Raw genomic sequence first — 23,699 nt, 5'->3', positions numbered from 1 at the left:
AACGTTCGATTTCAAAGTTCAGAGTAAGGTGGTCGTGCCACTTAATGAATGTGTGCTCTTCCAGCATTATTGTTTTGATTGAAAGGCATGATTTACCAGATTCTCTAGGCATGATTGTTTTTATTTTGAGTTCTTTAATGAAGTTGAATTTGGTTTTGAATTTGAAATTAAAATCAATATTCACAATTCATTAGTTGTGTTCTTATTTGTTGATAATCCAATGTGACAACTTACCCGCTGATGGGGAAAATTGTCACAAGTGCACACTCCCTATTTAACGGTCTACAACTCCGTACTGAAATAATATACGAAGATGTAATGAATACAAAATATGTGCCCAAGACTTCCTTCTTTCATTTGGTATGACATTTATACCATTGTGATGTATTGTGCCCAGTAAATGTTAGACAGTGTGAAAAGTATGCCAACATACCTTGCTCTCCCTTACTTTCACAGCTGTTAAAATGATAAACACCTAAAACATTTTAAAAGCTTCTGCAATAGTGTAGGCCTAACCTAGTCAAAAGTGGCTTACCTAGTCAAAAGTTCCTGACATAGCCATTAGGTCAGGTGGGATTTCAAATGTCCATAAATGTGCGCAATACAAATGCTTTCCAGAGGTGGACCTGGATGGGTATTTTGCCAATTTATTAGCAGCAAAGATGAAAACACGCATAGTTACAAGGTGTAAATGAGTAAGGTGGTCGTGCCACTTAATGGATGGTAACAAATTACATTTTGATTTTGAATTTCTGAACAAACAAAAAACTGCTTCCCAACTTCCAGGTCACCTGTGTGCCAAAGGCCTAAATTCACGTGATCAGTGACCCATGACTCAACATATAGTGCCCTCTAATGCAGTTTTTAAACCTCTCCTCTGGGACCCCCAGACGTTTCACAATGGTGTTGTTGCTCTGAACTAGCTCACTGGATTTATCTATGCAAGGGCTTGATGAGTGGTTGACAAGTGGAATCAGGAATAGTTAAACTAATGATTAGTTGACTAATTGAATCAGGAATAGTTAAAATACATGGATTGGCTGGGGGTCCCGAGGAGAGGTTTGAAAAATCCTGCTCTAGTGTACAAATTAAGTAGAATATACAAAGACAGACTAACTATAGTCTACAAAACAGCAACATATGCAGGCTAGGCCAAAGTGTCTCCTACACTGTGGGAAAAATAAAGTTATTACATTTCATTCATTTTGTTGTATTGTCAGGACCTGCTCCGAGGAAGTTCAAATACATTAACATTTTTCACTAATACTTTAATTTACTATTACTAGGCGCCTACTGTATTTGACTGATGTTTGCACTACGCGTATGCCACCAGCAGGTTACAGAATATCCTAGTGGAAGACGTCATCTCATCCTAGATATGAAAACAGACTCGCTGGCCGCCCGCCCCTTGTTATGTTACTTTACTCCCTCCGGAAGCGGAAGAATAGTTTTCTTCGTAAATGAAGTTCGGCAAAGTTTTGTCAGATTCCAGATCAACGGAGCTACTTTTCAACGCTTCAAACTCCTTTCCAACCCGCATCACAATGGTAAGTGTTTATGTTTTTATGGAAACAACATACGAGGATAACTCGAAATCTGATGCCAAACTTTTACCGTGGCGCACTTTGCCTGATGCAATGCACATGGACCTCACTTGTCACAGATTTCAATCCCAAAGTCATTTTTGGGAAACAAATTGACGACTTATATCAACTGATTTACATGGCAAATGGAAGTCACAAAACAATGTAATTACATAGCCTACACTGCCCGACATGTTATGTCACGAATAGCCGTTAGAAAGGTAGTTTAGGATAAAAGGCAAAACACTTCAGATGAGACTACACTTTTTTTGTGTGCAAGACGTGTTGAGACCCGACGTGTTCCCAATATTGGCTTTATTTTTCAGACATTGTAGGCTGAGACATCAGCGAAGTAGCCTACTGTTTTACAATTGTTAAGTCAATAGGCCTATCTCATTTCCAATGTTCCTCGTCCCATACGCCCCCTCAAGAGACACATTAGAAACATGCAATGAGTAAACTTGCCTGGACCCTACCGTCGAGCAGAAATGAGCGTTTGAATCAGGAACGTTTCCTCTCACGACCTCTACAAGCTAGAATGCTGATTACAATTATATTTTAACATATCATTTTATTAAACATTCTGACTTGTAGAGGTCCTGAGAGGGAACTTTCCTGATTCAAAAGCTAGTTTCTGCCCGACATAGAAAAAAGCATTATATGTTGTTCAATGTGGGCTTCCCAGGCAATGAGTAAACATATCTCCTATATATCATGCTTTCATTTCGCTGTGTATTTTGGTTGTGTTTAAATACTGTCCACATCACCTTTAAGCAGGTTACAAGTTGCAGTAAGAATCCCTCTACTCTTAGCCTGCTTTTCAATAACTTTATTTCTGACATGTTCTGTTCATGAATAGATGTGGGAGAGAAAAAAACTCTGCCAACAAATGTGTATATAAATAGCCATACATTTGCATAATATTGACCAACAAGAGAGCCTTAGATTCAGCACTTCCAGGTAAAGCACTTTATTCTATTCGTACAGGAGAAACAGGACTTAGAACTCATGTCTGGTATTCAGTGTTTTACAGGTTACTGTATATCTGAGTGTCCCATCCTTGAAGTAACTTAGATGACATTTTATGTTAATGGTTGATTCCTGTATGAGGAAATGTTCACAACAATGTTTTTCCATGTTCAAGATAAACGTTTTGCTGTGTGTGGTTACGTGCTTCCTTGAAAACCAGGAATTGCGTGAAGGAGGTCTGTAGTCTCCTGAGAGGCCAGGCGAATACATAGACAGTATTTGGGGCCATAGATAGCACAGGAGAGAATACCAGACACCAGTTCTAACGTGCTTCTCTGAATTCAGGTGTTGCACAGGGGAGGTCTGTCATCTCTTCAGAGGCCAGCAGATACCATATAAATAATAATACATTTCATTTCTAGAGGCATTTTAATTTACATACATCACATCTCCACATTGTGAGCAACCATTAAAAAAAGGCTTTAATGAATAGGGGCAAAAAACATTAACCAAGAATTAAAAGGTAGTTAGTGGCCTAGTACTTTACAAGATGCACAGAATAATAAAGGTGGCAACAAGGACTAAAATAATAGAACTTGAAACAAAGATATAGGACCAGCAGAGGCAGGGTAGCCAAGTGGTTAGAGCGTTGGACTAGTAACCGAAAGGTTGCAAGTTCAAATCCCCGAGCTGACAAGGTAAAAATTTGTTGTTTTGCCCCTGTTCCTAGGCTGTCATTGAAAATAAGAATTTGTTCTTAACTGACTTGCCTAGTTAATTAAAGGTAAAATAAAAATAGACATCAGTTGGTAGAGGTATATGCTAGCTATACAGTGGCTAGGGGCCCTTTACTTTCTCCTGCTGTGTTGGTTTTTATCTTACATATTAAACAGTAGGGCACAGACGTTCCTCCTTGAGCAAACTAGCTGCCTATCTGACTTGGGGTCACATGCTTCGTGTTTGTGTCCCAAATGCCACCCGATTCCCTACATAGTGCAATACTTCTGACCAGAGACATATGGGCCCTGGTCAAAAGTAGTGCGGTATATAGGGAATAGGGTGGCCTTTGGGACGTGGCCTGTGTTTTTCTTGATGACGTCATCCAGGTGGGTGTGCCACACCTGTGCTGATAAGTGAGTGTTTGCAGAACTAACACAGGTGGATCCACCAAGTAGACTATCACAGGATGCGTGCCTGCATTGGGACCATTGACTACATTTCTACCAGACTTGTGAAAGTGTTGCCAGTAGCTTATATTTCTACAACTACAGGAGAGAGTTAAGGAAAAAGAACAGACCGGCCTGCATGTCAGAAATGCTCTGTTATTATTCTAGGAGAAGGCCCCTGACTGAATGACTCATGCTTGAAGAATTAGGGACATGTAAAATAAAACAACTCGCAAGCCTTTTAAAGACATTTCATGACTTTGATTTCAAAGGCATGCCATATTTTGATTGAATTATTCATGTGCTTTCTATCTATTTTTTTTGTAATTTCCATGTAAAAAGATCTGTTAGCATCAACAAGTGAAGTTCATAATAGCATTTAAAATTAGGTGTCAAGTCTATATTTTTGGGAAATGAAGGCATATATGCATTTTTCAACCATTCTCCATCCTTAAAATGAGGAATAAGCAAACACTTTGATTTCTTGTCAAACAAATGGTGAAGGGGTTTACCAGAAAGTATTGGTCTCATTTGAGATTTGGTTCATTAAGAAATGCTAGCGGCCAAGAAATGAATTCAATTGTGAGTTGGTTTCGGGGTGTGATTTGGTGCGTGTTTGCAGTTTTGAAGAGTTAGCCAAATGATTTTGCCAATTAGCTTCAGCTGGCTGGTGTGCAACCGTGGTGAAGGTGGTTTCACTTTGGATAGCATCATGATGATGTGGTCGGTGACAGTTTGCGTCTTGAAACTTGAATACTGACATGTAAAACAATTTGGGCCTGTATCAACAGTGGACTAATGAAAAAAAAATATCAAGATCTTTTGAGTGGATTTTCCTTTAAGAGTTTTTGAAAAACGTGGTCACATACAAAAACATCGTCTTCAGAGAACCGTTAACTTCTAACACAACACCCAGTCTCTTTCATTTCCTATAATTCATTTACTACCTGAATGATCAAAGTTTAGCCGACTCCAACACACGGAACCCAAACCGGCTGCGCGTGTGCGCCATCGTGCATAAATGTATTTTGTCCCCCCACACCAAACTCGATCACAACACGCAGGTTAAAATATCAAAACAAACTCTGAACCAATTATATTCATTTGGGAACAGGGCGAAAAACATTTATGGCAATTTAGCTAGCTAGCTTGCACTTGCTAGCTAATTTGTCCTGGGATATAAACATTGAGTTATTTTACCTGAAATGCACAAGGTCCTCTACTCCAACAATTAATCCACACATAAAACAGTCAACCAAATCGTTTCTAGTCATCTCTCCTCCTTCCAGGCTTTTTCTTCTCTTGACTTTATATTGCGATTGGCAACTTTCATAAATTAGGTGCATTACCTCCACTGGCCTTGTTCGTCTTTCAGTCACCCACGTGGGTATAACCAATGAGGAGATGGCACGTGGGTACCTTCTATAAACCAATGAGGAGATGGGAGAGGCAGGACTTGCAGCGCTATCTGTGTCAGAAATAGAACTGCCTTCTATTTTAGCCCTTGGCAACGCAGACGCTTGTTGACACGCGCGAGCAGTGTGGGTGCAATAATTGAATAATATAGATTTCAAAATTTATTTTGCAACGCGAGCGGTATAGTCAGCCTGTAAGTGTGTCGTTAGATACTTTTTTTGCCCTGCCGTGTCACTTTATGCACAGAAATCTCAGCTAAACAGAATCACATGGTTTATCCGCTTCTCTGTAACCGTCGATAACTTCAGAACAAAGTTGTCTGCAAATACAAAGTTTCCAATGTCTTTGCAATTGATACAAACAAGCGACGTATAAAAATATGCTTTAAATGAAACGGAGATGACTGCATTAAAGTATAAACAGTGGGCTCTATAGGGTTCTTTAAATCATATAGAAATACGTTTCATGTTCAGTCATTTGGGTTCTATTTTGCAACTTGTAGGCTACTGGCTGTAATTTGTCTCAACATATTTCATGATGTGTAGCCTAATATGTACGCATTTTTAATGGGTAAGCATTAGAATAAGCCGGCAGAATATTTGCAGCCGTATGCGGTAATATCTCTCTAGGTGCTTATCCGTCGTCAGTATTGTGAAATAATTCTAATGTTAAGGAAAGCGTTGAAAGGAGAGCGCTGATCCGAGAGCAGTGCTCTCTTTCTTTCCATCCTATCAGTGTTCATCCATGCTCCAACGACGCAGTTAGTTACCATTCGCTCTCTGAGTGGTGTTTTTGGAAACGCATCTTACATCTTCGGTCGTTGTAGGAAAGATGCATGGTTAAAACCTAAGTTCCATCACTATCGGGAAACCGGGCCCAGGTATTTAGAACTGATTTGGTACACACTGTTAACCTATGAAGTATGTATGAATGGGCTATGGGGTTGTGATGTAAAGTTGACTGCTGGTTCTGAATCTGATCCTGTCCTTTCACGCGCACTGCTGTGAGAGAATGATCTCAGCCCGTGTGAAATGTCCAATCTGTAAACCGATGTTTCAGGTCAGTCAGCACACGAACCAATGTACAAGACGTTGTTATCAACATCACAGTTTGTTCTCCATGGTTTGTTTGTCTGGCCTGCTTCAGGTCCGTGTAGTCACGTAGCACAGAAACAACACTGCTGAAGGGTGACGGAGGAGGAGGGGTGTGTGTGTGTGTGTGTGTGTGTGTGTGTGTGTGTGTGTGTGTGTTTTCTCAGTGCATTCTGAAGGTCTTGGGGCTCTGCTATGTCTGGACACAGGAAATGAAGTTGGCCTGAGTCCCACAAACAGAATAGCTCCCATTTACTGTAACCATGAGAGGGGGAGAAAGACGGGGTCAGTACCAACGTGACATCTGGGGAGTAGTGTGGGTTGCTGGGGAGCTTTGTTTGTGATTTCCAGATGTACAAAACTTCAACCTTTCCGTGCTGTTGATTTCTTCCTGTCACGCTGTCCTTTATGAGAGACTTTGAGGGAGAATCCTGAATCTTGTAATCATGTTTTTGTGAAAGAACATAATTGCCATTGCCAGTAAGCCTCTATTTTGATTCATCTAGCTAAGTATTTGCAGGTGTACTGTAGCAGGCTAAGGTCCTAAGCAGTGTGGTTTTGCCTTCTCATTCCTATTTCATAACCAGGATTTTTTTGCAGCCAGTATCAGCAAGATGTCGAACAGCCAAGGAGAAACCTTATGCCATATTATTCAGAGCCATGTTTATCTTATGAAAATAATTCATGCAATCACTGTAAAAGCACATCTCTTACAGTACTACCACAGAGTTTCTAAACCAAGAGGCGCAACATCGTAAGACTTCCGGGAATGATTGCGAAATAGACCAAGCAGACCAGGCTGGGGTTTGGGATTGAAAATTAGTGCCAAATCTTCCACAGTTGTTAATTTTCTCAATCTAAAGGCGTAACCTTGATTCGAGCCAATGTCTTAAGTAGCTCAACATGTTATTACTCTAACCTCGTGAAAGTGACAAACTGACATGTTTTCATTTGTCAAAAACAACTTTAACTGTTCATTCTCAGCTGTAATATGAAAATGAAGCCACTAATGTAACAATCCTCTGCCAGGTTTATTGCATTGCTACAGCTCTCTTGCTCTCTCTACCTCTAATACCTCTTTGCCCATCTATCTCTCCTAGCCTCTTTCTCGCTCCATATGTCCGTTTCACACTAGTCAAACGGAAGCCCAGGGCAACGCTAGCCTTGTTGGGTGTTAATGATTTGCAATATGATAATGCTGCTGAATGGTACATGGCGTGTTGCTGTATTCTTGGCAGGTGGTGTAGCATTGCTGGCCAGACAAACAGGCGGACATGTCGAAGGACAGGCGGACATGTGGGAGGACAGGCGGACATGTGGGAGGACAGGCGGACATGTGGGAGGACAGGCGGACATGTGGGAGGACAGGCGGACATGTGGGAGGACAGGCGGACATGTGGGAGGACAGGCGGACATGTGGGAGGACAGGCGGACATGTGGGAGGACAGGCGGACATGTGGGAGGACAGGCGGACATGTGGGAGGACAGGCGGACATGTGGGAGGACAGGCGGACATGTGGGAGGACAGGCGGACATGTGGGAGGACAGGCGGACATGTGGGAGGACAGGCGGACATGTGGGAGGACAGGCGGACAGACAGGCGGACATGTGGGAGGACAGGCGGACAGGCAAACTGGCGGACAGTCGGACATGCGGACAGGCAAACTGGCGGACAGTCGGACATGCGGACAGTCGGACATGCGGACAGGCAAACATGTGGACGGGCATGCAAACAGGCGGGCATGCGCACGGGCAAACAGGCAGCCTCAGGAGGTGAACACAGCACAGGACAATGTTCCCAGACTGTTTTTGCAAAGAGGCAGTCAGTCTATCCAGTCCTCTCATTGTGGAAGCGCCCTGCAGGGGGCTTGGATAAAGGAGGCGCTGAAAAATGAATGTGCTGTAGATTGTGGAGCTGGTTGGTTTGAATTCCAAGATCTTTTTCCGAGAAGCACTGTTAGTCTCATGTGACTCCAGACTCCCTCTCCTCAATTGAGTCTGTCTGTCTGCAGGACTGGTCCAAGCTTTACAGTGAATTTGTGAGCATTAGGCAAAGCTCCCGAGAGATGCATGTAGATCAAAGTAATTAAAGTGTTAAATTACAAAATCACTGAAATCTATCTAATTAGGCCGAAGTCATAATGCTGTTTTGCCAGACAGTGATATGTGTAGTTTTATGGTTATTGATGGGTCTTGTATGAAGCATGTGATCTGGGGATTAGGACTTGGCCCATAAAGTCTTAACTAGCCTAACCCCTGACCTCTGTCTTGCAAATGGTGAGTTGACTTTGCTTATAAAAAATGTTATAAAGCCTGAAGATGTAATAGGATCGCTCTAATGGTTTGTGTGTCCTTGTGTGCTGCTGGCTGGTGCATAGCAGAGCTCCCCTAGCCCTGTTCTCCTGTTCTTGTCCCTATAACAGCATGTTCAGCATACAAAGTGTACCAGTGAGCAGGAACAGTGAGGAAAGCAAACAGCCAGAGAGGAACTAAACTGTTTATTACAGTCCTCTCTTTTACCTGGTCATTAAGGCCTATGGCCTAACTTCTAGCCTGCAGCTCATTGACAATCATATGACTGAAACTCATGCAAAACTATGTTAAATGATCCTCATGGGTACCACTTTACATTACAATGCAATTACTAAGGTACTATATAACCACATGTTAATACAATGTTTTACATTACAATTACTAAGGTACTATATAACCACATGTTAATACAATGTTTTCACTAGTGTAATTACAGCATTATTACAATCGCCGGTATAAAAGCACTTTTAATGTTAAGTGTTACCCTGTTGGTCTCATGCTTCATCTGCACCAGCTGTGAGTTATTTTTCAATTGGGTTAAACTTGATATTAAACTTCTCCTGCCATTTCACATTGAAATAACCTCCTGTAAACCAGGGCATGGTTTGCCAGCAGCAATCATTTTTCCACTGTCGCTCTCTAAATTAGGGCATTGTGATTTAGACTTAGGCTTGCATCCCAAATGCCACCCTGTTCCTTTTAATAGTGCACTACTTTTGAGCAGGGCCCCAAATTATTGTGCTATATAGGGATTATGGGTGCCATTTGGGATGCAACCTTAGTGGTTACCTCCGGTCTGCTCGACTCTACAAGGGGATCGAGGGTTAAAGTGACAAACACTCACAATCACTCTCAAGCTCACTCTCACTCGCTGGAGAGTGTTTCCGCCATGTCAGTCCTGGAGCCTCTTGAGGTCAAGCACAGTTTGATCTTCCTCAAGATTTATCTTAACTTCACATTGCCACGACGACGCTTTGTTTAAATTGAAGCGGAAACGTAGGCCTAAGCTCTACCCTGTTGGAATGTGAGCTTCACTAAAATACCAAAATGCTGAATGGGTAAAAATGTTCCTAAATAAAGTGCAGTCTTTTACATATTTGAGTTATTTAGATTGACATTTCCAAGTTATAATATTTAGTGAGCGTTTGAGACTCTTCTTGACTTAGAAGGTGGATCATTCAGGTTCGTTCGGGATTTAGGCTACTTGAGTCATCTCTCCTCTCAATTCTAGGTGCTTTATTGGCATGGGAAACATATGTTAACATTGCCTAAAGAATAAAGACATTACAAATGTCATTGTGTGTGTGTATATACAATGTGTATGTATACCATCTCTCTCCATGCCGCTTTCCACACATACCTAGTCCCGCCCCCTGTCAAGGAGCACTTTTGTTGTTCCGCCACAAGACACTTCATGGTCAATGGAGCACATGCAGCGTTGACGACAGCAATGCCTTTTTTCACTTTGCTTCTTAATATAAATCCACTAGCGTTCTATAGTTACACTATTAGTTTGTGTCTTACATCTGCGATCACCTAATTTGTCTTTTCTTAGCAAGTTGGGCCTAAATCTTGTTAGCCGCTAATGCTAATTGCTAGTTCGCTGGCTAGTTATCTAATAAATGCACTCAGTCAGAGCAAATGCAATTAGCTCTACAGCCTGCTAATACCAGTGATAGTGTAGACCTAAATCAGCATTCAGCATATTGTTTGTGCAACAGTATCATTTAAATCAAAGAGGAATACGCGAAGCATGAATGTTAGCAACATGAAGTAGCTAAGAGAGAACATTAAATGTAGCCAAAGATTACAGGGTCCCCTAGGAAACACTTATCCAACAATTATCCCTGGAGTTTTAATTCGTCATGTCAAACAACACTGTATTCAAAGTGCCCACTATTATATTCTAGCTATAGAATTGGAATAATTATTATATTTCCATGAATCCAACAATTCACCCAAGTGTTTTGGCTCTAAATCACAAGTCGAATCGCAAATGCAACATTTTGTTAAAAATAAGGCCTAGGTTGTTTGGCCTTATGGCGCAACCCTACGCCGCAGTGTGGAAATTCTCAAGTTAGTGCAGGAAGTAACTGAAAATGCAGATCTTTTTTTGGGGGGGTGTAAGTTTTTAATTGAAAAGAGTAAATCACTAAGCATGTATGTGTTGCCACCCTTGGGTCATGCACTACTCATAGCAAACCATTTTTATTAACAAAACAAAATACTGTCATACCATCCAATTATTATGTATTTAAATACCGTGATATGATATTTGGCCTATATTGCCCATCCCTACATTCATTAGACTTTTTCGGACCTCAAAGGGCATGTAAGTATTGGATTCTTCAGGACTTGCATCCACGTTTATTAGGATTTAATGTGCATTTTACACCAAAGTTGCAATGATGGTGCTGATGATGGCACTGTAAATATAATCCTCCATAACTTCAAATGAACTGAATAAGGGTATACAAATTCAATTTCCCTTTCATTTTTCTCTGAGTCCAGTGTCTGTGGGATTGTCTCTGAGTCCAGTGTCTGTGGGATTGTCTCTGTATGATTTCCAAACAAGGAAACATGACAGCAACAGCTGGTCATCTTTGAGTGTTGGGTAATTTTTCATTTTTTGGCCTCCGTCACAGGCTACCCAGAGACGCACCCCATCCCTGTCATGTTATTGAGTTGGTAGTTTAGCTCTGTATCGCCAGTCCTTAGTGCCTGGTGGTTTCAAATGGTCTTGGGGCTGGTTCCCTAGACTCCCTGGAGAACAAAGAGAAAGGGCACAGGAAGGTGACCCACCTCAGCCCTCCAGTGATGCAGGTTGACGCCCTGCGCTACCCTGCTCTCTGAAACAATATCACAATAGAGAATGGAGGGTATTTGTGTCAGTCAGTGTGCTGCAGTGGTAGCCAACTGCCCAAGTTGGTAGCTAGCTAGACGCTTTTGTCAGAAGAAAAGGTCAGGAGGCTGTGTGCGTGTGTATGTGTGTGATGAAGCAGTAAGGTGGCTGGAGGCTGAGGTATTCTGTTACCGTTCTAGACAAAGCAGGTGGGGCTCAGAACGGATTCTCTCTCTATATAGTGCACTACTTTTGCCCAGGGTCCATAGGGCTCTGGTCAAAAGTAGTTCACTGTGTAGGGAATAAGGTGTCATTTGGGATGCAGACTGCGTCATAATTGACCACATAATGTTTGGATTTGTTGAACTTTGATCTGAACTTGATGAAAGAAGTTTGGCATAACAAAAGGCCATTGTTGGCACAGATACAGCAGGCCTATTTTTCCAGAAGAAGTAACCTATGTTCTTTTTCATGTAACCTTTATTTGTAGGTCATTCTCATTTAGATGAATTTATTTCGTAAGATAGACCTGTAGTAAGATTCGATACTGTGGTTGACCCATTTTGACCAGCCATTTGAACACTGCTTAAGAAAACATCATAGTAGTTCTGCTGTGCAGTGATGTTTATTTTAAAAGGTCACACATAACCGATAGATGGGGAAGAAGAAAAACAACATAGTAGTTTGTCCCTAGAGGCAAAATCCTTGAGAAACTAGACAGAGAATTTTTATTTGCCGATAAAGCAAGAAGACAAATTGTGTTTTAAAGTTAACCCCCCACCCCACCCCAGAGAGAGAGACACACACACACACACACAACCCAAGGGGTTGGAGCATGATTAAATAACTTATGTAGGCCTACACTCCTGAGTTGTCCGTTAAGCTCAGGATGTTCTTTCAGGATCTTTGCTCCTATGAGGATTTAACTGTTAACATGTTAACCTACTTGTTGGCTAAGTGGAGTTCTAACAAGTGCTTTGTTTTGTGTCGGGACTTGGGAGTTGATGCTTGGATCGTGTTCATTATGTTTCACTGTAGCAAAACATTTTGCAATGGAGCACTTAAACAAATGTTTCTTAATGCACAAGTTCATAAATGTTTTTATGCTAATACATTGGATAGGTGCAGTGAAATGTGTTGTTGGTCAGCCGTACAGCGCCCCTGGAGCATATTAGGGTTAAGTGCCTTGCTCAAGGACACAAAACAGATTTTTCACATTGTCAGCTTGGGTATTCGAACCAACGACCTTTCAGTTACTTGTCCAACGCTCTAACCACCTGGCTACCTGCTGCCTATATTCAGTTAGGACCTCGCTGCTTCATGCAGTTTTGGCGCATTTCCTTTTGTGCCTACTGGACACAACCCTTGTCTGTGTGTGTCTGTATCCAACAGTGCGGTGTCTTTGTCTATCTTTGTTGCTGTTCAGCAGCATGGGTGTTTGGGACGTGGGGGCTGTCACATCACGATGGGTGGATGGATGATGGGTCACATTTGGCCCATGATGTGGGAACTGAGACATCCTTAGTTCTGTTGAAAGGGGTCAGGGGGTAGAGGGGCTGATGTGTGTAGGGGGTGCAAACTGGGACCTAAATATAGATATCTTCTTTACAACATGTTTAGTCTTGAGGGGGTTTGATGTTAATAGGCGAGATAGCAGCAGAGGAGTGTTTATTCTGACCAAGCTGGACCAGCAGCAGAGGAGTGTTTATTCTGACCAAGCTGGACCAGCAGCAGAGGAGTGTTTATTCTGACCAAGCTGGACCAGCAGACATGCACAGTTTTGTAGCACACTCCCACTGAACTCCAGCTGTTCTGTTCTCTATGTCCTTGACATCCAGCTCCAGCCCAGGTGTTTGCTATGGTCATTGTTGCTAAGCTAACGTTTCCCCTCTAATCTCTCTGTGCTGTGCTTGGTTTGTCTGCCTTTTAGACAGGGAAAGTCTGTACTCCGTACAGCAATCCACTATTGTACTGCAGTATCAGCACTTTAAACATATTTATAAGGAGGTAAGGACTGGAGATGACAGTTTCAAACGGCCTGGCCTAGCACACCCTGATATGAAATAGCTAGTCTCTTTGCTCCAGGCAAGGGGTGTGTCCCAAATGGCACACTATTCCCTATATAGTGCATTACTTTTGACCAGGGCCCATAGAGCTCTGGTCCAAAGTAGTGCACAATGTACGGAATAGGGTGCCATTTGGGGTGTATCCAAGGCGTTGTTAGTCAGTTTGGGTGTCTGATCCGGTGGATAGGCCTATAAGTGCAAAGAGTGATAATCAACACAGTTGCTATAATAAAGCGACCCCTCACTACACTAATCCATCTTGGCCTGTTTCCTTCTTTCTCACACTTGTTTATCCAACATCTTATCTGCATATGAGACTCTGCATCTGTGTATATTTGCACTCAGAGATGATTTAAGCTGCTAGATTACTTCCTCTGTGTCTCAGGGTACATACCAAATGGCCCCCTGTTTCCTATATAGTACACTATAGGGCCATGGTCAAAATAAGTGCACTATATAGGGAATAAGGTGTCATTTGGGATGTAGGCACTGTCTCTTAGGCCAAAAATCAGGATCTGTCTTCATGAAACACGAATGAATGAATGCTGCTAGCCTGGGTCCTCTAACTGTCCGTGTGATGAACAGAACTGATTTGTTCAGAACAGAAGGTAGCAAGGTAGGCCTTATGACATCCACAGCTGTACTGTTGTCAAGTAGTGTAGCAAGCCAGAGGAGAAGCACATCAGTCATGGCACTGACAGACAGTGGTGACCTCTCTCACTCACTCACTCACTCACTCACTCACTCACTCACTCACTCACTCACTCACTCACCTACCTACCTGTTCTTCCTGTCCCACTGAAGAGAATACCTTAAGAAAGAGAGGTGGAAGATTTATGAGGGAAGATGGCTTTGTCATGTGCAGCACACAGTTGGGCTGACTGATCTGTCTGTTGTCGAGTCTCTCCTCCCTCTCTCCCATATCTCTCTCAATCTCTCATAGGCAGTGGAAGGAGTAGGCCTTTGCCCTCACTGAGTTGGGAGGCAGTTATTTAGATAAAGGAGAGCTTCCCCAATCCGTCTCCCCCAGCCTGTACCCATTTAAAGCAGAGTATGTGGCCTTGTACAGACATGATTGTTTAGTAAAGTGGATGTTTTTCCGCAGGTCTAAAATGGAGTGGAGAGAGGAAGGCTGGGGGTTGTGTTTACAGCTGAAGAACATCCCATTCCCTCCATTTCAAAGATGGACTGGAAACTGTCGCTTTGCATATCCATTACATTTACATTTGAGTCTTTTAGGGTTTTGTGCCTTGCTCAATGACACATCGACAGATTTTTCAGTCTGCTCAGGGATTTTAACCAGCAACCTTTCGTTTACTGACCCACCGCTCTTAACCGCTAGGCTACCTGCCGCCCGTATACTCCCAAGTCGCCAACCAATGTTGAAGGCTATGTCTAGAACCTCACTATTATGGATTCAGTGTCAAGCCTTGGAAGAATGTGGTATGAATGATTGGGATGTTTTGCTTGGGAACATTGACTAATATGGGGAGATACTTCCTCCAGAAGTTAAAGCTTCTCTCAAGTGGATGTGACACCTACTCCTGCTGCACTGCTGCTTGGATTCCACCTGGCGAGCTGTTCACCATCTGCCCTGGTTGTCTCTACTCCCCCCTCCTGAGCTTTCGCTTGCCTCCAGCACACAGGCACTGTTGGGGCGAGTGACTCTTAACTTACAATGGCTAGCCCCAAGTCGTTATATATATAAAAAAAATATATGTATTGTGAATTTTGGTATTTGCCTCAAGACTCCTGCATGCTTTGTTGACTACGAATTTTCTTTACCCAACCGTGGGACAGACTGTTTGTTCCCACACTTGACTCTGACAGTCTATTGGTTACGCTGACTTTGGCCTCCCATCCTATTCTAACCACCTTTGCCGGCTTTGTATTCATGTTACCTGATGAAATTGCTGTACAATATGATCTTGTTGCGATCTGATGCATTCAGATGTCATAAATTATCACTGCAGAGCTCTCCCTGTCTTATGCCGTGCCTTGATTGTATTACTGTTGATAATATCTGGAAATGTGTAAGTACACCCTGGCCCACCTACTGTTGCTATCCCAATTCTGACTTGTGCTCTGATATCTGCTTCACTGATTTCTGCTCTCGTAAATGCCTGGGTTTTCTGCACGTTAACACTAGAAGTTTCTTACCTAAAATGGATACATTTAAAGTGTGGGTTCACAGCTCCAATCCAGATGTGTTGGTCATTACTGACACGTGGTTAATGAAGAGTGTGTTGAATACTGATGTTACCTTTTGTTGTTATAACCTTTTTCGGCAAGACGGATCTTCCAAAGGTGGGGGAGTGGCAATCTTTACCAAGGATCACCTTCAGTGCTCGGGTGTCTCCACCGAGTCTGTCCCCAAACAATTTCATTTGCTGGTTTTAAGTATTCAACTTTCAAATAGCTCTTTGTTGACTGTTGCTGGGTGCTATCTTCCTCCATCAGCACTGGCCTGTACCCTACCTGCCCTAAGCTCTCTCCTGGCCCCTTACAGTAAGTCTGAATTGGTCCTGCTAGGTGACCTAAACTGGGACATGTTTAAACCACCTGACCAAGTCCTAAAGCAATGGGACCTTAAATCTTTCTCAGATTATTATCAATCCCACAAGGTATGACTGCAAACACCCAGAAAAGGCTACTCTTCTTGACGTTATCCTCACAAATAATCCTGATAGGTATCAGTCTGGTGTTTTCTGTAATGACCTTAGTGATAACTGTTTTACAGCCTTTGTTCATGGCTGCTCAGTGAAATGACCTGTCCTGATTTGTCATAGACATTTGCTAAAAAACCTTGAATGAGCAATCATTTCTTCATGAACTGGCATCTGTAAAGTGGAAAAATCAGCGAATCAGTGAAGACGCTTGGCCTTTCTTTTTTGATATTTTCAGTGGTATTGTTATTAACAAACACGCCCCCATAAAGAGAATTAAAAACAGGTTCAGCCCCTGGTTAGACCGTGATCTTGCAGAGTTACTCCACCTCAAGAATTGCAGTTGGCGGAAGGCTCAGCACACGCATACTCAGGCTGACTGGCTCTGGTTCAGGCAAATGAGAAATAAGTGCACTCAAGCTATCCGGAAGGCCAAAGTTAGTTATTTTAAGGAGCAGTTCTCTCTCTGTGGGTCTAACCCCAAGAAGTTCTGGAAAACGGTTAAAAACCTGGAGAATAAAACCTCTTCACAGTTGCCAATGTCCCTTAACCTCTCTAGGATAGGTGGGACGCAATCGTCCCACACTATTCAACAGCCAGTGAAAAATCAGAGCGCCAAATTCAAAACCACAAAATGTCATAATTCAAAGTTCTCAAACATAGGACTATTTTACACTTCTCCTGAATCGAACCACGTTGTCCGATTTCAGAAAGGCTTTACAGCGAAAGCAAAACATTAGATTATGTTAGGAGAGAAGATAGACACAAATAACCACAGCCATTTTCCAAGCAACTAGCATGCATCACAAATACCCAAAACACAGCTAAATGCAGCACTAACCTTTGATCTTCATCAGATGACACTCCTAGGACATCATGTTACACAATACATGCATTTTTTGTTCGATAAAGTTAATATTTATATCTAAAAACAGCATTTTACGCGTGACGTTCAGAAAATATTTTGCTTCCAATACTGCCGGTGAATAAGCACTACAATTTACAAAAATACTCGTCATAAACCTTGATAAAATATTAAACTGTCATTCAAAGAATTATAGATGAACATCTCCTTTATGCTAACGCTGTGAAAGATTTCAAAATAACTTTACTGGGAAAGCACACTTTGCAATAATCTGAGTACTGCGCTCAGAAAAATACACTAGGCAATACAGATGCCCGCCATTTTGGAGTCAACTAAAATATTAAATAGCATTAGAAATATTCACTTACCTTTGATGATTTTCATCAGAAGGCACTTCCCGGAATCCCCGGTCCACAATACATTTTGTTTTGTTCGATAAACTCCATAATTTATGTCCAAATAGCTCCTTGTTGTTAGCGTGTTCAGTTCAGCTACTCCAAATGTAGGAAGCGCGCCGAAAATGTCACGAAGAAATGTGAAAAAAAAGTTTTATATTTAAATTCGTTCAAACATGTCAAATGTTGTAAAGCATCAATCTTTAGGGCCTTTTTAACGTGAAACTTCAGTAATATTCCAACCGGACGGTTCCAGTGTCTTGAAAAATGTTTTGGAACACAGCAACCGCTCACCTGAATGCGCGCCAATGAACTGATGTCCTTCCCTGGGTCACCAACTTTCCAGCCTTCTTGTTCGGTCTCTGTTCATCATAGACACCTCAAACAACTTTCTAAAGACTGTTGACATCTAGTGGAAGCCTTAAGAAGTGCAAAATGAACCCTAACTCACTGTGTGTTCGATTGGCAATGACTTGAAAGGACTACAAGCACCAGAATTCTCACTTCCTGGTTAGGTTTTTGCCTGCCATATGAGTTCTGTTATACTCAGACATCATTCAAACAGTTTTGGGAACTTCAGAGTGTTTTCTATCCAAATCTAATAATATGCATATTCAAGTTCCTGGGCCGGAGTAGTAGGCCGTTTTAATTTGGGTACGTTTTTCATCCGGCCGTGAAAATACTGCCCCCTACCCTAGAGAGGTTGATGATGTGGTTGTTACTGACAAGAAGCACATGGCTGAGCTCTTTAATCACCACTTCATTAAGTCAGGATTCCTATTCGACTCAGACATGCCTCCTTGTCCATCCAACATTTCCTCATCTCCCACCCCTTCTAATGCGACTATCCCGATGCTTCTCCCTCTTTTTTTTCCCCTGCCCCGCTACAAAGTTTCTCCCTGCAGGCAGTCACTGAGTCCGAGGTGCTAAAGGAGCTCCTGAAACTTGACGCCAAAAAAACATCTGGGTCAGCTGGTTTAGACCCTTTCTTCTTTAACCTGTTTAGGATAGGGGGCAGTATTTTCACGGCCGGATAAAAAAACGTACCCGATTTAAATCTGGTTATTACTCCTGCCCAGAAACTAGAATATGCATATAATTGTTTGATTTGGATAGAAAACACCCTAAAGTTTCTAAAACTGTTTGAATGGTGTCTGTAAGTATAACAGAACTCATATGGCAGGCCAAAACCTGAGAAGATTCTATACAGGAAGTGCCCTCTGACCATTTCTTGGCCTTCTATAGCCTCTTTATCGAAAACAGAGGATCTCTGCTGTAACGTGACATTTTCTAAGGCTCCCATAGGCTCTCAGAAGGCGCCAGAACGGGGAATGATGACTCTGCAGTCCCTGGGCGAAAAACAGTAGGGGATTTGGATAGTGGTCGATCTGAGAACAATGACACGGGTGCGCGCATGCATGTGAAGACACCATTTTCTTCTTTCAGTCTTTGAACGAAAACAACGTCCCCCGGTCGGAATATTATCGCTATGTTATGAGAAAAATCGCATAAAAATAGATTTTAAACAGCGTTTGACATGCTTCGAAGTACGGTAATGGAATATTTTGAAATTTTTTGTCACGATACGCGCCAGCGCGTCACCCTTCGGATAGTGTCTTGAACGCAAGAACAAAACGCAGCTATTTGGATATAACTATGGATTATTTGGAACCAAAACAACATTGGGTGTAAAGTAGAAGTCCTGGGAGTGCATTCTGACGAAGAACAGCAAAGGTAATCCAATTTTTCTTATAGTAAATCTGAGTTTGGTGAGTGCCAAACTTGGTGGGTGTCAAAATAGCTAGCCTGTGATGGCCGGGCTATCTACTCAGATTATTGCAAAATGTGCTTTCACCGAAAAGCTATTTTAAAATCGGACACCGCGATTGCATAAAGGAGTTCTGTATCTATAATTCTTAAAATAATTTGTTTTTTGTGAATGTTTATCGTGAGTAATTTAGTAAATTCACCGGAAGTTTTCGGTGGGTATGCTAGTTCTGAACATCACATGCTAATGTAAAAAGCTGTTTTTTGATATAAATATGAACTTGATTGAACAAAACATGCATGTATTGTATAACATAATGTCCTAGGAGTGTCATCTGATGAAGATCATCAAAGGTTAGTACTGCATTTAGCTGTGGTTTTGGTTTTTGTGACATATATGCTAGCTTGAAAAATGGGTGTCTGATTATTTCTGGCTGGGTACTCTCCTGACATAATCTAATGTTTTGCTTTCGTTGTAAAGCCTTTTTGAAATCGGACAATGTGGTTAGATAAAGGAGAGTCTTGTCTTTAAAATGGTGTAAAATAGTCATATGTTTGAAAAATGGAAGTTTGGGGATTTTTGAGGAGTTTGTAATTCGCGCCACGCCCTATCATTGGATATTGGCGAGGCGTTCCGCCAGCGGAACATCTAGATGTAAGTTAAGGTTGCTGCCCCTATCATCGCCAAGCCCATCTCTGACCTTTTTAACCTGTCTGGGGAGGTTCCCATTGCTTGAATGGCAGCTACGGTATGTCCTTTATTTAAAGGGGGAGATCAAGCTGATCCTAACTGTTATAGGCCTATTTCTATTTTGCCCTGTTTATCAAACGTGTTGGAAAAACTTGCAAATAATCAACTGACTGACTTTCTTGATGTCTATAGTATTCTTTCTGGTATGCAATCTGGTTTCTTCTCAGGTTATGGATGTGTCACTGCAACCTTAAAGGTCCTTAATGATGTCACCATTGCCCTTGATTCTCTTTTTTCTTTCTTTTTTCTAAGCAATTCTAAGCAATGTTGTGCTGCTTTATTTATTGACTTGGCCAAAGCTTTTGATACGGTAGACCATTCCATTCTTGTGGGCCGGCTAAGGAGTATTGGGGTGTCTGAGGGGTCTTTGGCCTGGTTTGATAACTACCTCCGAGTGAGGTGTATAAAGTCAGAAAATCTGTCTCAGCCGCTGCCTGTCACCAAGTGAGTTCCCCAAGGCTCAATCCTAGGCCCCACTCTCTTCTCGATTTACATCAACAACATAGCTCAGGCAGTAGGAAGATCTCTCATCCATTTAAATGCAGATGATAGAGCCTGATACTCAGCTGGCCCCTCCCCGGATTGTATGCTAAATGCTCTACAACAAAGCTTTCTTAGTGTTCAACAAGATTTCTCTACCCTAAACCTGGTTCTGAACACCTCCAAAACAAAGGTCATGTGGTTTGGTAAGAAGAATGCCCCTCTCCCCACAGGTGTGATTACTACCTCTGAGGGTTTAGACCTTGAGGTAGTCACCTCATACAAGTACTTGGGAGTATAGCCAGACGGTACACTATCCTTCTCTCAGCACATATCAAAGCTGCAGGCTAAGGTTCAATCTAGACTTGGTTTCCTCTATTGTAATCACTCCTTTCACCCCAGCTGCCAAACTAACCCTGATTCAGATGACCATTCTACCCATGCTAGATTACGGATAAATAATTTATAGATCGGCAGGTAAGGATGCTCTCGAGTGGCTAGATGTTCTTACCATTCGGCCATCAGATTTACCACCAATGCTCCTTATTGGACACATCACTGCACTCTATACTCCTCTGTAAACTGGTCATCTCTGTATACCTGTCGCAAGACTCACTGATTGATGCTTATTTATAAAGCCCTCGTGGGCCTTACTCCCCCCTATCTGAGATACCTACTGCAACCCTCATCCTCCACATACAACACCCGTTCTGCCAGTCACATTATGTTAAAGGTCCCCAAAGCACACACCTTCCTGGGCAGCTCGTCTTTTCAGTTTGCTGCAGCTAGCGACTGGAAAGAGCTACAACAAACACTCAAACTGGACAGTTTTATCTTAATCTCTTCATTCAAAGACTCAATCATGGACACTCTTACTGACAGTTTTGGCTGCTTTGCGTGATGTATTGCTGTCTCCATCTTCTTGCTCTTTGTGCTGTTGTCTGTGCCCAATAATGTTTGTACCATGTTTTGTGCTGCTACCATGTTGTGCTGCTACCATGCTCTGTTGTCATGTGTTTCTGCCTTACTATGTTGTTGTCTTAGGTCTCTCTTTATGTAGTGTTGTCTCGCTTGTCGTGATGTGTGTTTTGACGTGTGTGTGTGTGTGTGTGTGTGTGTGTGTGTGTACACTGCTCAAAATAATAAAGGGAACACTTAAACAACACAATGTAACTCCAAGTCAATCACACTTCTGTGAAATCAAACTGTCCACTTAGGAAGCAACACTGATTGACAATAAATGTCACATGCTGTTGTGCAAATGGAATAGACAACAGGTGGAAATTATAGGCAATTAGCAAGACACCCCCAATAAAGGAGTGGTTCGGCAGGTGGTGACCACAGACCACTTCTCAGTTCTTATGCTTCCTGGCTGATGTTTTGGTTACTTTTGAATGCTGGCGGTGCTTTCACTCTAGTGGTAGCATGAGACGGAGTCTACAACCCACACAAGTGGCTCAGGTAGTGCAGCTCATCCAGGATGGCACATCAATGCGAGCTGTGGCAAGAAGGTTTGCTGTGTCTGTCAGCGTAGTGTCCAGAGCATGGAGGCGCTACCAGGAGACAGGCCAGTACATCAGGAGACGTGGAGGAGGCCGTAGGAGGGCAACAACCCAGCAGCAGGACCGCTACCTCCGCCTTTGTGCAAGGAGGACCTGGAGGAGCACTGCCAGAGCCCTGCAAAATTACCTCCAGCAGGCCACAAATGTGCATGCGTCTGCTCAAACGGTCAGGAACAGACTCCATGAGGGTGGTATGAGGGCCCGACGTCCACAGGTGGGGGTTGTGCTTACAGCCCAACACTGTGCAGGACGTTTGGCATTTGCCAGAGAACACCAAGATTGGCAAATTCGCCACTGGCGCCCTGTGCTCTTCACAGATGAAGCAGGTTCACACTGAGCATGTGACAGACGTGACAGAGTCTGGAGACGCCGTGGAGAACGTTCTGCTGCCTGCAACATCCTCCAGCATGACCGGTTTGGCGGTGGGTCAGTCATGGTGTGGGGTGGCATTTATTTGGGGGGCCGCACAGCCCTCCATGTGCTCGCCAGAGGTAGCCTGACTGCCATTAGGTACTGAGATGAGATCCTCAGACCCCTTGTGAGACCATATGCTGGTGCGGTTGGCCCTGGGTTCCTCCTAATGCAAGACAATGCTAGACTTCATGTGGCTGGAGCGTGTCAGCAGTTCCAGCAAGAGGAAGGCATTGATGCTATGGACTTGACCGCCCGTTCCCCAGACCTGAATCCAATTGAGCACATCTGGGACATCATGTCTCGCTCCATCCACCAACGCCACGTTGCACCGCAGACTGTCCAGGAGTTGGCGAATGCTTTAGTCCAGGTCTGGGAGGAGATCCCTCAGGAGACCATCCGCCACCTCATCAGGAGCATGCCCAGGCGTTGTAGGGAGGTCATACAGGCACGTGGAGGCCACACACACTACTGAGCCTCATTTTGACTTGTTTTAAGGACATTACATCAAAGTTGGATCAGCCTGTAGTGTGGTTTTCCACTTTAATTTTGAGTGTGACTCCAAATCCAGACCTCCATGGGTTGATAAATTGGATTTCCATTGATTATTTTTGTGTGATTTTGTTGTCAGCACATTCAACTATGTAAAGAAAAAAGTATCTAAGATTATTTCTTTCATTCAGATCTAGGATGTGTTGTTTAAGTGTTCCCTTTATTTTTTTGAGCAGTGTGTGTATTTGTATAATCTATCCTAGCCCCCGTCCCCGCAGGAGGGCTTTTGGTAGGCTGTCATTGTAAATAAGAATTGGTTCTTAACCTCTCTGGGCCAGTGGGATGTTTGCGTCCCACCCTAGTCAACAGCCAGTGGAATCGCGTGGCGCGAAATACAAATACCTAAAAAATGCTATAACTTCAATTTCTGAAACATATGACTATTTTACACCATTTTAAAGATGAGACACTCGTTAATCTAACCATGTCCGATTTCAAAAAGGCTTTACAGCGAAAGCAAAACATTAGATTATGTCAGGAGAGTACCCTGCCAAAAATAATCACACAGCCATTTTCAAAGCAAGCATATATGTCACAAAAACCAAAATCACAGCTAAATGCAGCACTAACCTTTGATCTTCATCAGATGACACTCCTAGGACATTGTTATACAATACATGCATGTTCTGTTCAATCAAGTTCATATTTATATCAAAAACCAGCTTTTTACATTAGCATGTGATGTTCAGAACTAGCATACCCACCGAAAACTTCCGGTGAATTTACTAAATTACTCATGATAAACGTTGACAAAATACATAACAATTATTTTAAGAATTATAGATACAGAACTCCTTTATGCAA

The 23,699-nt window shown here is 42.6% G+C and overlaps 1 protein-coding gene across 1 annotated transcript in view; it reads left to right on the top strand.

Annotated features, from left to right (window-relative positions):
• Positions 1 to 1,389: 1,389 nt before the first annotated feature.
• Positions 1,390 to 23,699, top strand: part of itprid2 (ITPR interacting domain containing 2) — a 60,972-nt gene continuing 38,662 nt past the window's right edge. The window contains exon 1 of the mRNA XM_014165164.2: positions 1,390 to 1,547. The gene's annotated coding sequence lies outside the window, so the exon portion shown is untranslated. The remainder of the gene's footprint in view (positions 1,548 to 23,699) is intronic.

The sequence above is a fragment of the Salmo salar genome, chromosome ssa21 (assembly GCF_905237065.1).
Source record: "Salmo salar chromosome ssa21, Ssal_v3.1, whole genome shotgun sequence".
Lineage (NCBI taxonomy): Eukaryota > Metazoa > Chordata > Actinopteri > Salmoniformes > Salmonidae > Salmo > Salmo salar.
The sequence above is the reverse complement of the archived record's forward strand: the minus strand, read 5'-3'. Positions and strand labels throughout refer to the sequence as shown.